We start from the raw sequence: 13099 nt of genomic DNA on the forward strand, positions 1-13099 counted from the left end.
CGGATATTCATTGGTCGCGGCCTCTGTCTGTCATGGAATCCAAGTCGCTGATTGGTCTCGGCAGCTACCTGTCATGGCTGCCGCGAGCAATCAGCGATGGCCACAGTCCGATTAGTCCCTCCCTACTCCCCTGCAGTCGGCGCCCAGCTCCATACTCCCCGCAGTCACCGCTCACACAGGGTTAATGCCAGTGGTAACGGACCGCGTTATGCCGCGGGTAACTCACTCCGTTACCGCCGCTATTAACACTCTGTGACCAAGTTTTTACTATTGATGCTGTGCTGCCTATGCAGCGTCAGTAGTAAAAACATCTAATGTTAGAAATAATAAAAAAAATAAATCATTATATACTCACCTTTCGCGACGCTCCGGTGACCTCCGGCAGGTTCCGGTGCCAAGGATGGTGAGAAGGACTTGCCATGACGTCACGGTCATGTGACCACGACATCATCACAGTGCCTGCGCGAGAACTACCAGCCGTGACGTCACGGTCATGTGACCGCGACGTCATCACAGGTCCTGCGCGCCTGCGCGAGAATGACCTACCATGACGTCACGGTCATGTGACCGAACTACAAGGGGCCCTCAGAAGGTGAGTATATGTTTATTTTTTATTTTTTAATCTGTGACATTACGTAGCTGGGCAATATACTACGTCGCTGTGCTGTATACTACGTCACTGGGCAATATACTACATCACTGGGCAATATACTACGTGGCTGGGCAATATACTACGTGGCTGGGCAATATACTACGTGGCTGGGCAATATACTACGTGGCTGGGCAATATACTATAATGCCATATGTGTTAATTCATAGTTTTGATGCCTTCAGTGTGAATGTACAACTTTCATAGTCATAAAAATACAGAAAAATCTTTAAATGAGAAGGTGTGTCCAAACTTTTGGTCTGTACTGTATGTATGTATGTATGTATGTATGTATGTATGTATGTATGTATGTATGTATGTATAATATAATATAGTAAAACATTTAAGGACTTTTACATTTTAATTATATTTTTTGGATATCGATCAACTTTTTTTTCATTGGCCCAGATAATTTTACTAGCTTCAATTACTTTATTATTTTTATTAGTTTTATTATTAAAACTGTGGCCTCTTTATATTCAGCCAGGAGGAGGGTGTCATGATTCTTCTAAAAACGTATTGTATATAAGAAATGGCTCTCTGTGCACGTCATTGATCTTCAAGCTTCCAGGTCGGTCATAATTACACTTGTTAGAGACCTAACTGTGCTAATCAGGAATTATAGGCAGGTTGTTTAGTTGTGGGCAAAAGTTTTAAAGAGGTTGCTCAGAAATTTTTTTTTACTATGTGCCTTAAATTTAACAGGCTGGTAGTTGCTAACCACTGACTTGTCCTGACGCAGGTTCAGACCGCCATTACCGGTGATTCAGAAGCTCAACACAGCAGCTCTGCTTCCAGGCTACTCTGTTGACAGGACGTGACTTTCGACATCATATTACTCGCCAACCGGCTTCTTGCAGCCAGGCAAAGGGAAGCTAGCTGTCAATCATCATGACATCAGAAATCACACCCAGTCAACAGAGCAGAGCGGAAGAGATGTCGTTGCTCTGCTTCCGGCAGGAGCGGTCCATGACTGCTCTGTTCTGGCAGAAATATGCAGCAGACACAAAAGGCAGGTAGTTAGCAACTCCCTGCCTGTCAGTTGTTCTGCAGAGATTTTTTTTTTTTTTTAATTGCCATGGATAACCCTTTTAAGGGTAAGTTCACACAGGGCATTTTTGCTGCTATTTTTCTGCAGCAAAACCTGATCTTCTTGGCAGGAAAGAAGCGGAGGCAAAAACGCAGGTTTAGGTGCGTTTTTGGTGCGGATATGTTGCATTTTTGTTGCGTTTTGTGTGTCTCTTTGTCCATGCTAATTGTTTATTGACTTTCTGCAGTAAAAATGCTGCAAATAATTATACCTGCGTTTTTGCAGCATTTTTTCAACACCCATTCAAGCCAATGGCTGAAAAACGCAGCAAAAACGCTGAAAGAAGTGACATGCTCTATGTCCAAAAAAAAGCAGCAAAGCACAAAATCCTGATGACACAAAAAACAATGTGTGTGCATGAGATTTCAGAAGTCTCATAGGCTTTGGAAGCAAAAAAAAAAGCAGAAAAACGCCCTGTGTGTACCCTAAGGCTATATGCACACGTTGCAGATTTGACTGTGGAATTTTCTGTGCAGAATCTGCATTTCTTGGCAGAAAATGCAGGTCAAAATCTGCACATATTGTTTTGGTGCAGATTTCTTCCTTTTTTTACCCCTGTAGATTTCCATTATGGAATGGGTGCAGAAACATAGCAGATCGGCACAAAGAATTGGCATTGTCCTTTTTTTAATCTGCTGTGTTTTCCGTGCAGATTTTTCTGCACCATTAGCACAGCATTTTTTTTGCCATTGATTTACATTGTACTCTAAATCACTTGCAGATCTGCAGCGTTTCTGGGCGGACTAAAAAGGTGCAGATCTGCAGGAAATCTGCAACGTGTGCACATACCCTAAGGCTATGTGCACATGTTGCGGATTAGGCTTAGGAATTTTTGGTGCGGATTCTGCATCTCTTGGCAGAAAACACAGGTGCGGATTTCACGTGTTTTTTGTGCGGATTTTATGCGGCTTTGCTGCAGATTTTTTGCAGATTTACTGCGTTTTTTACCCCTGCGGATTTCTATAATGGAATGCGTACAAAACGCTGCAGATCCGCAAAAAAGTAGTGACATGCTACTTTTAATCCGCAGCATTTCCGCACGGAATTTTCCGCACCATTAGCACATTTTTTTTTTTCTCATTGATTTACAATGTACTATAAATCACTTGCGGATCTGCAGCGTTGCTGGAAATCTGCAACATGTGCACATACCCTAAGACTGAAGCAGAAAACTGAAAACTAAAATTTGTGTCAGTGTCGTTTGATCTTTTACGCAGATGTTTCTTTAGTTAGTGAGGTGCAATTAAAAGTATTTCAGATGTTTTTAAACTTGCATTAACAAATATATTAAGTGTATGCAAGGGCTTGAAATGTAGTATTTACTCATATGGCTATAATTATGGATGAAAAAAAATTAAGGCCCTTGATAGGAGAGTAAACTGCAAAAAATTGAAAATTGCCCAGCGATGAAGAGGTTAAGCTACTGTAAACGCACGGTATATTCTGCTCATAGAACTTACAGTGAAATAGTGAGACCTATTGACTTGTCCTTTTCACCATGATTTAATGGGCAACTACTTTCTATTTTGTAATTATAAACATTTAAATGTTTTTATTGCAAATTATTTAGGACCTAATGTGTCTTTTCCAAACTACTAAAACATGAATCATCTGAATAGTTGGGTAAGAGAACAAAGGATGATAAAAGTAATACAAAAATCCCAAGGAAACACAGTAAAATCTGTGTATTTTCATTCACATTTCATTTAATAAACTGCTTGCACGGAAACTAGGTATACAGGAAGAAGAATAGAAAGAAGCTACAATGCAAGCGCAGCATACAGTTAAAATAATGATGAAAACAATTCAATATTGGGCTTTGTAATGTAATTTCTATAGGGAAAAATAGAAAAATCACATGACCTTCCCTTGGCACGCTAATCCCATAGGAGATGGTTTGTAACAAACCAGAAAATTACTATAGATCCGGAGAACGGCTGCGGATTCTCACTGCACTGCATATTTTACAGATTAAACTAAACAGTGAATGAAACAGAAAAAGTAAAAAAAATAAAAATAAATAAAAGACATAGAAATGGATTATTCCCCAACAAAGAGCATCCAATGCCATGTGAAGGTGAAACGTATGGTACAGCCTAATTCTTCACAGCTGGGTTTAACAAATCTGCTGGGCAACAGATCTGCTGAAATATGCAGTGCCTATTACCGTATATACTCGAGTATAAGCCGAGATTTTCAGCCCAAATTTTTGGGCTGAAAGTGCCCCCCTCGGCTTATACTCGAATCACGGTAGCGGTGGGGTCGGCGGGTGAGGGGGAGAGGGCGCTGAGGTATACTTACCTAGTCCCAGCGATCCTCGCGCTGTCCCTGCCGTCCCACGGGCTTCGGCGCTGCAGCTTCTTCCTCTCTTCAGCGGTCACGTGGGACCGCTCATTACAGAAATGAATAGGCGGCTCCACCTCCCATAGGGGCAGAGCCGCCTATTCATTTCTCTAATCAGCGGTGCCGGTGACCGCTGATAGAGAAAGAAGCTGCGGCACCGAAGACAGCTGTGACAGGCGGGGACAGCGCGAGGATCGCCAGGACTAGGTGAGTATGTTATATTCACCTGTCCACGTTCCAGCCGCCGGGCGCCGATCCATCTTCCCGGCGTCTATCTGCGCTCTGACTGTTCAGGTCAGAGGGCGCGATGACGCACTAGTGTGCGCGGCGCCCTCTGCCTGATCAGTCAGTGCAGAGAGATGCCGGGACCGGACGCTGGGAGCTGCAATCAGCGAGGTGAGTATGGCTTTTTTTTTTTTTATTATTGCAGCAGCAGCGGCCATGGCACAGACTTATACCGAGCATCTATGGGGCAATATGAACGGTGCAGAGCACAGTATGGGGCAGATATGGGGATATATGAACGCAGCAGAGCACAGTATGGGGCAGATATGGGGCAATATGAACGCAGCAGAGCACAATATGGGGCAGATATGGGGATATATGAACGCAGCAGAGCACAGTATGGGGCAGATATGGGGATATATGAACGCAGCAGAGCACATTATGGGGCAGATATGGGGATATATGAACGCAGCAGAGCACAGTATGGGGCAGATATGGGGATATATGAACGCAGCAGAGCACAATATGGGGCAGATATGGGGATATATGAACGCAGCAGAGCACAGTATGGGGCAGATATGGGGATATATGAACGCAGCAGAGCACATTATGGGGCAGATATGGGGATATATGAACGCAGCAGAGCACAATATGGGGCAGATATGGGGATATATGAACGCAGCAGAGCACAGTATGGGGCAGATATGGGGATATATGAACGCAGCAGAGCACAGTATGGGGCAGATATGGGGATATATGAACGCAGCAGAGCACAGTATGGGGCAGATATGGGGATATATGAACGCAGCAGAGCACAGTATGGGGCAGATATGGGGATATATGAACGCAGCAGAGCACATTATGGGGCAGATATGGGGATATATGAACGCAGCAGAGCACAATATGGGGCAGATATGGGGATATATGAACGCAGCAGAGCACAGTATGGGGCAGATATGGGGATATATGAACGCAGCAGAGCACAATATGGGGCAGATATGGGGATATATGAACGCAGCAGAGCACAGTATGGGGCAGATATGGGGATATATGAACGCAGCAGAGCACAGTATGGGGCAGATATGGGGATATATGAACGCAGCAGAGCACAGTATGGGGCAGATATGGGGATATATGAACGCAGCAGAGCACAGTATGGGGCAGATATGGGGATATATGAACGCAGCTACTGATGTCTCAATAAATTTTACTTTTATTGGTATCTATTTTTATTTTTGAAATTCACCGGTAGCTGCTGCATTTCCACCCTAGGCTTATACTCGAGTCAATAAGTTTTCCCAGTTTTTTGTGGCAAAATTAGGGGGGGGTCGGCTTATACTCGGGTCGGCTTATACTCGAGTATATACGGTACTTTCCGTCAAAGACCTTATATCACAGCATATTCCTGCTGCACCGGCAAAACAAAAATAAGTGGACGGTAGATGGAAATAAAAAGTTACCTGTTTCTTATGGACTTGTCCACAGCAATTTAATACTCCAAAGGATGGATAAATCTGCAAAACAAAAGGAAAATCATAAAAAAGAAGCAAGAGTTTAAATATAAAAGTGTATAATAGTAAATATAAATAATCTTTATTTTTATATAGCGCTAACATATTCCGCAGCGCTTTACAGTTTGCACACATTATCATCACTGTCCCCGATGGGGCTCACAACCTAAATTCCCGATCAGTATGTCTTTGGAATGTGGGAGGAGGAAACCCACGCAAACACGGGGAGAACATACAAACTCTTGTATTCACAACTGTACAGATAGAAATATTTACAGCTGCCCACAAGACAGTGCTTGTTACCTACAAGAACTCCTGGATGAATTCGCCATCATCACAGGTCATTATTGCTTGTTGATGACTTATTGGCAGGAACCTAAGGCTGTGTTTCCACGCAGAAGTCATGCTGTGGCTTTTACTTGCAGCAGCCCTATACTGCTGAGGTCTTTATTAGGTTTTGTGCAAACGACCATCTTTTTTAAGGGGAGTATGTTTTTTAATGTTAAGTATTTTGTAGAACATTTTGTAGAATACGCACGTAATGGAGCAAGGAGCAGTTTTTACCTTCTTGACTATCAGACATACATTAGGACAAGTTAACAATAAGAAAACACTAAGGCTACGTTCACATTTGCGTTGTGCGGGGCTGCGTCGGCGACGCAACGCACAACGCAAACAAGAACGCATGCAAAACGCATAGTTTTGCAACGCATGTGTCCTTTTTTTGCCGGATTTTGGACGCAAAAAAAATGCATCTTGCTGCGTCCTCTGCGCCTTAACGCTTGCGGCAAAAAAGACGCATGCATCGCAAAACGCATGCCATGCGCCCCCATGTTAAATATAGGGGCACATAGCGCATGCGTCACCGCGGCTGCGCCCGACGCAGCCCGGCAGAACGCAAATGTGAACGTAGCCTAAGCAAGTTCCCATGTAGCATCTTAGTGCATAAAATACAATGGCCCAAAGCACTTTGTGCACCACACAGAATTACTCATATTGTACCAGACATACAGGTATATAGCAGTGTCCTCAGATAATCCTCTGTTCCAACAGTGTACAAATGTGCCAGAAACCACAGTGTATATAGAAAGGACCACAAAAGGTAATATGTGTGAGGCGAAGTGCACACGTTGCAGAATTGCCGTGGAAATTCCCGCAGCAATTCTGCAACTCCTGCTGCGGGTATATCGCATGCGGAATTGTCACTAGTGTTTTGCAAGAGGAATTGACTTGCAGAATGCTAGCGTTTTCTAAGTGATCTGTAGCATCGCTTGGAAAACTGAATGACAGGTTGGTCACACTTGTCAAACAGTGTAATAAGAGAAAGAGTGTTAAAAATAATAAAAAAAGAAATATAAAATCATGATATTCTTACCTTCCGGCGTCTCGGGCAGCTTTCCTGCTCCTCACAATGCTCCAGTCTCAGTAATGCTTTGCGTGAGACCGCTACGTCACACAGGTCATTTTCGCAATGCATTACTGGGACCGGAGCGTCGCGAGGAGCGGGAAAGCTGCACGGGACGCCGGAAGGAGAGAATATCATGATTTTTTCTTTTAATTCTTTTTTTTAACAATTATATGGTTCCCAGGGCCTGGAGGAGAGTCTCCTCTGCTCCACCCTGGGTACCAACCGCACATGATTCGCTTACTTCCCGCATGGTGGGCATAGCCCCATGCGGGAAGTAAGCGGATCAATGCGTTCCTAGGTGTACGGAATTGCCGTGATTCCGCACTTTAATGAACATGCTGCGTTTTTTTTCCGAAAGGCGATTCCGCCACGGAAAAAAACACAGAATGTGCACAAAAATGCGGAATGCATTCTAAAAATAGGATGCTTAATGGAAGCGTTTTTTTTGTGTTTTTATAGCGAAAAAAAACGCAAAAATTCCTTAACGTGTGCACACAGCCTGAAGGTACGCAGAGTGCCTTCAGCTCCGCAGTGGGGAGTTACACAGACCCTACATCCCTTTATGCACACAGCATTGCCACCATGTACAAGATGCCAACCTGGAACGTCATGGCCCAGAAACCAGCATCCTAGTGGTATCAATCTCACTTTGCACTGAAGAAGATGACGTGGGCAAAACGGATTCGAGTGTTTCACTCCTGAGCAGTGTCTGGAAACCAGGACGGTCATCTATTTGACAAGAGGATGGCCACTCGGAGGCTTCAGGATGAATGTAGCTCTGAAGCCACATTCTGATCACTTAGTGTACATAGTACTCAAACTAGGACAGAATGGGCTCGAATTCTTATTACAATTGTGTTTTTTTAAATTTTAGATTATTTCTGCAATATCCTAAGTCTACTTCCAATTACATATAATACATATAAGAGGAGGAGTAAATGGCAACACTGCTGATCAGAGCAATATTCTAGGCTAATATTATGGTAAATCAGTGTATGACTTGCGTTCCTCTGAGCAATACTGAATACTAATCCTTCCCAGGAATCTAAATATTCAAGACGGGCAGCATGCAGGAACATAGATAAAGCTTGTGTCCCTTTAAGCTAAGTAAAATGTAAAGCATTATATGCCAAGGCTGAAGCTATTAGTGAGATCAATATATCTTCCACCACCTTAATAAATCATTATATTACAGCGCTAATGCCGGATGAGAGAATCCCAGCTAACCAGGCAAAGCTTCCATATCAGTAAGGAAGCCTACATTTAAATTACAGCAGCCTAATTGGCGTACAAAGAGGCGCTGCAAGATACCGCTCCCTGCCCTGTTTGACATGCAGCAGTTTCAAATCAATATTCGGGGAAGGAGGGAGCTTAAGCAGATTAAAGGAAGAAAATAAAATGTGTCGAACCGTTTTCTATTCTGTCTTTTCCCAAGTCATACACAAACATGAGGAGACAAAGAGTTACACCTCTAATCATGATGAAAATTATCATCCTGGGGTAAGAAACATTCCACTCCACAACACTCAATACAGTCACTTTTCAAGCCTGGATAAATGCTCGGAGACGCTTTGTGCAGCAGGATGAGTATCCCCAGTGAACACAATTTCCACATATTGATGTCTTGATGCAAATTGCTGTGCTTAGATGTACCAAGAGCTGAATATATATTGGTTCGCCCTGGCTACTACTGCTGAGCTTGGTTTCACAGTCACTAAACCCGAGAAGAAATATGCAAAATACATTATTTTAGAATTCTCCACGGAATTACTACTACTAGAGAATAAATCGTTATTGTGGTGATTTTTTTCTATTCCCAGACATGAATGATATAGCAAATCTGACATTTATATTACTAAAAACACTATAATAAGAGGAAAGGAACTGTACAATATAGTGGTAAAAGTCGGTTTTTACAGAGGAGGAGCAGATTCTGTCATATTTAGGGAAAACACAGCTCGAAATGCAACAATTTTTCAATTTTTCTTTTCAAGAGGATGTACCCCTTGGTGGAACCTGACAGACAATCCTATTAGACAATGGAGTCCATCAGTAACTGCAGTGTGTAATAAGCAGGAACATTTTAATACATATGCAAATGAGACATTACGTGCTCTGGGTGTAACAGAGCACTTAAATAGCCTCTGCAGTTCGGTTGCTGCCAGAACTAGCCTCTTTGGTTAGCTTTAATGATAACTCAGTGTCTCAAGTCTTCACCTGGTGCTTGAGGTCACACCAAGCTAAAGAGACTGGCGATGGACAGGGAAACAACCAAGGGAAACAAAGGATAGTCAAGTGCTCTGTCAAGCAGGGCTGTGGAGTCGGTAAACCAAACCTCCGACTCCTCAATTTCCATGACACCGACGCCACCAAAATGGGCTCCGACTACAACTCCGACTCCACAGCCCTGCTGTCAAGCCCTGAGCATTTGGTGCCTCATTTGTATACATATCAAAGAAAATTCTAATTTCTAGAGAATGCAGCAACAACTAGAAGATATAAAAAATGTTGATGGATATACATTTCAAAGACCTGCATTCCCATATATGCAGATTGGGGGATGTTAAGGGGATGTGATCTTTTTGACAGATTCCCTTAAAATGAACCAATCAACATTAAAATGAAATCCACATATATAAGCAGGGGAGAGAGCGCGAGCGAGAGCGCGCGAGCGAGAGAGAGCGTGAGCGAGAGAGAGCGCGAGCGAGAGACAGCGAGAGCGAGAGAGAGAGCGAGAATTTTCTCCCTGAATGGAAAAATGGGTTAAATGAAAGGAATAGAAATTCTTCCGGGCATACTCTATTTAAAAAAACGGAATCCGACACTGGATTCCATCTTCTGACGGACAGCAACGGATTCTGCGTCCATAGGCTTCCATTATAGCCAACGACGGATGGCGCAGGATCCGTTGCTGGCCGATTTTTCGACGTACACAAAAAACGTTCCTAGGTCCATTGTCTCCTGCTGACGGACAATGACTTTACAACGGATCTGTCGTCCGACAGATCAAACGTGTGGCCATCCATCACAATCCGTTGCTAATACAAGTCTATGGGAAAAAAAAACGGATCCAGCAGCAACATTTGCTGGATCTGTTTTTTTCTAAAAAACGACGGATTGTGAATGATTCTAAACAACGGATGTGTGAAAGAGGCCTTAGGTGTAAGGACACCTCCAGAGTAGTCAGTAGGGAGGGAATGTCTGTAGGTGTTTGTAAAAGTTATGAGAAGATTTTAACCCCTTAGTGACAGAGCCAATTTGGTACTTAATGACCAGGCCAATTTTTGCAATTCTGACCACTGTCACTTTATGAGGTTATAACTCTGGAACGCTTCAACGGATCCCGATGATTCTGAGATTGTTTTTTCGTGACATATTGTACTTCATGTTAGTGGTAACATTTCTTCGATATTACTTGCGATTATTTATGAAAAAAACAGAAATATGGCGAAAATTTTTAAAATTTTGTAATTTTCAAACTTTGTATTTTTATGCCCTTAAATCAGAGAGATATGTCACGAAAAATAGTTAATAAATAACATTTCCCACATGTCTACTTTACATCAGCACAATTTTGGAAACAAAATTTTTTTTTGTTAGGGAGTTATAAGGGTTAAAAGTTGACCAGCAATTTCTCATTTTTACAACACCATTTTTTTTTAGGGACCACATCACATTTGAAGTCATTTTGAGGGGTCTATATGATAGAAAATAATCAAGTGTGACACCATTCTAAAAACTACACCCCTCAAGGTTCTCAAAACCACATTCAAGAAGTTTATTAACCCTTTACGTGCTTCATAGGAACTGAAACAATGTGGAAGGAAAAAATGAACATTTAACTTTTTTTTGCAAACATCTTAATTCAGAACCATTTTTTTTATTTTCACAAGTGTAAAAACAAAAATGTAACCATAAATTTTGTTATGCAATTTCTCCTGAATACGCCAATACCCCATATGTGGGGGTAAACCACTGTTAGGGCGCACCGCAGAACTTAGAAGTGAAGGAGCGCCGTTTGACTTTTTCAATGCAGAATTGGCTGGAATTGAGATCGGACGCCATGTCACGTTTAGAGAGCCCCTGATGTGCCTAAACAGTGGAAACTCCCCACAAGTGACACCATTTTGGAAACTAGACCCCTTAAGGAACTTATCTAGATGTGTGGTGAGCACTTTGAACCCCCAAGTGCTTCACAGAAGTTTATAACGTAGAGCCGTGAAAATAAAAAATCGCTTTTGTTTACACAAAAATGATCTTTTCGCCCACAAATTCTTATTTTCACAAGGGTAACAGGAGAAATTAGACCACTAAAGTTGTTGTGCAATTTCTCCTGAGTACGCTGATACCCAATATGTGGGGGTAAACAACTGTTAGGGCGCACCGCAGAGCTTGGAAGAGAAGGAGTGCCGTTTTACTTTTTCAATGTAGAATTGGCTGGAATTGAGATTGGACGCCATGTCGCGTTTGGAGAGCCCCTGATGTGCCTAAACAGTGGAAACCCCCCACAAGTGACACCATTTTGGAAACTAGACCCCTTAAGGAACTTATCTAGATGTGTGGCGAGCACTTTGAACCCCCATGTGCTTCACAGAAGTTTATAACGTAGAGCCGTGAAAAAAAAAAATTGCATTTTTTTACAAAAATGATCTTTTTGCCCACAAACCTTTATTTTCACAAGGGTAACAGGAGAAATTAGACCACTAAAGTTGTTGTGCAATTTCTCCTGAGTACGTCGATACCCAATATGTGGGGGTAAACCACTGTTTGGGCGCACCGCAGAGCTTGGAAGAGAAAGAGTGCCGTTTTACTTTTTCAATGTAGAATTGGCTGGAATTGAGATCGGACGCCATGTCGCGTTTGGAGAGCCCCTGATGTGCCTAAACAGTAGAAATCCCCCACAAGTGACCCCATTTTGGAAACTAGACCCCCCATGGAACTTATCTAGATGTGTGGTGAGAACCTTGAATGCCCAAGTGCTTCACAGAAGTTTATAATGCAGAGCCGTGAAAATAAAAAATATTTTTTTTTTCCACAAAAAAGATTTTTTAGCCCCCAAGTTTTTATTTTCACAAGGGTAACAAGAGAAATTGGACCCCAAAAGTTGTTGTCCAATTTGTCCTGAGTATGCTGGTACCCCATATGTGGGGGTAAACCACTGTTTGGGCGCACGGCAGAGCTCGGAAGGAAGGAGCGCCGTTTTGGAATGCAGACTTTGATAGAATGGTCTGCGGGTATTATGTTGCGTTTGCAGAGCCCCTGATGTACCTAACCAGTAGAAACCCTCCACAAGTGACCCCATTTTGGAAACTAGACCCCCCAAGGAACTTATCTAGATGTGTGGTGAGAACTTTGAATGCCCAAGTGCTTCACAGAAGTTTAGAATGCAGAGTCGTGAAAATAAAAAATATTTTTTTTTTTCACAAAAAAGATATTGTAGCCCCCAAGTTTTTATTTTCACAAGGGTAACAAGAGAAATTGGACCCCAGAAGTTGTTGTCCAATTTATCCCGAGTACGCTGATGCCCCATATGTGGGGGTAACCCACTGTTTGGGCGCACGGCAGAGCTCAGAAGGGAGGGAGCACCATTTGACTTTTTGAGCGCAAAATTGGCTGTCGTGTTTGGAGACCCCCTGATGTACCTAAACAGTGGAAACCCACCAATTCTAGCTCCAACCCTAACCCCAACACACCCCTAACCCTAATCCCAACCTGATCCATAATCCTAATCACTAACCCTAACCATAATCAAAACCCTTACCCCAAAACAACCCTAATGTCAACCCTAACCATAACCCTAATCAAAACCCTAAATCCAACACACCCCTAATCCTAATCTCAACTCTAATCCCAAACCTAACCCTAATCCCAAG

General features: G+C 42.7%; 1 protein-coding gene across 8 annotated transcripts in view; it reads right to left on the bottom strand.

The window, feature by feature from the left end:
• The window catches only part of ENOX1 (ecto-NOX disulfide-thiol exchanger 1), a 977400-nt gene that overhangs the window by 593246 nt on the left and 371055 nt on the right, over window positions 1–13099 (bottom strand). For 5 of the 8 annotated variants that reach the window (XM_069758240.1, XM_069758249.1, XM_069758247.1 and 2 more), the window contains exon 3: window positions 5768–5821. The exons of the other annotated variants lie outside the window; for them this stretch is intronic. The gene's annotated coding sequence lies outside the window, so the exon portion shown is untranslated. The remainder of the gene's footprint in view (window positions 1–5767; window positions 5822–13099) is intronic. 8 annotated transcript variants of the gene reach the window in all.

Source organism: Ranitomeya imitator, chromosome 3 (genome assembly GCF_032444005.1).
Source record: "Ranitomeya imitator isolate aRanImi1 chromosome 3, aRanImi1.pri, whole genome shotgun sequence".
Classification (NCBI taxonomy): Eukaryota; Metazoa; Chordata; class Amphibia; order Anura; family Dendrobatidae; genus Ranitomeya; species Ranitomeya imitator.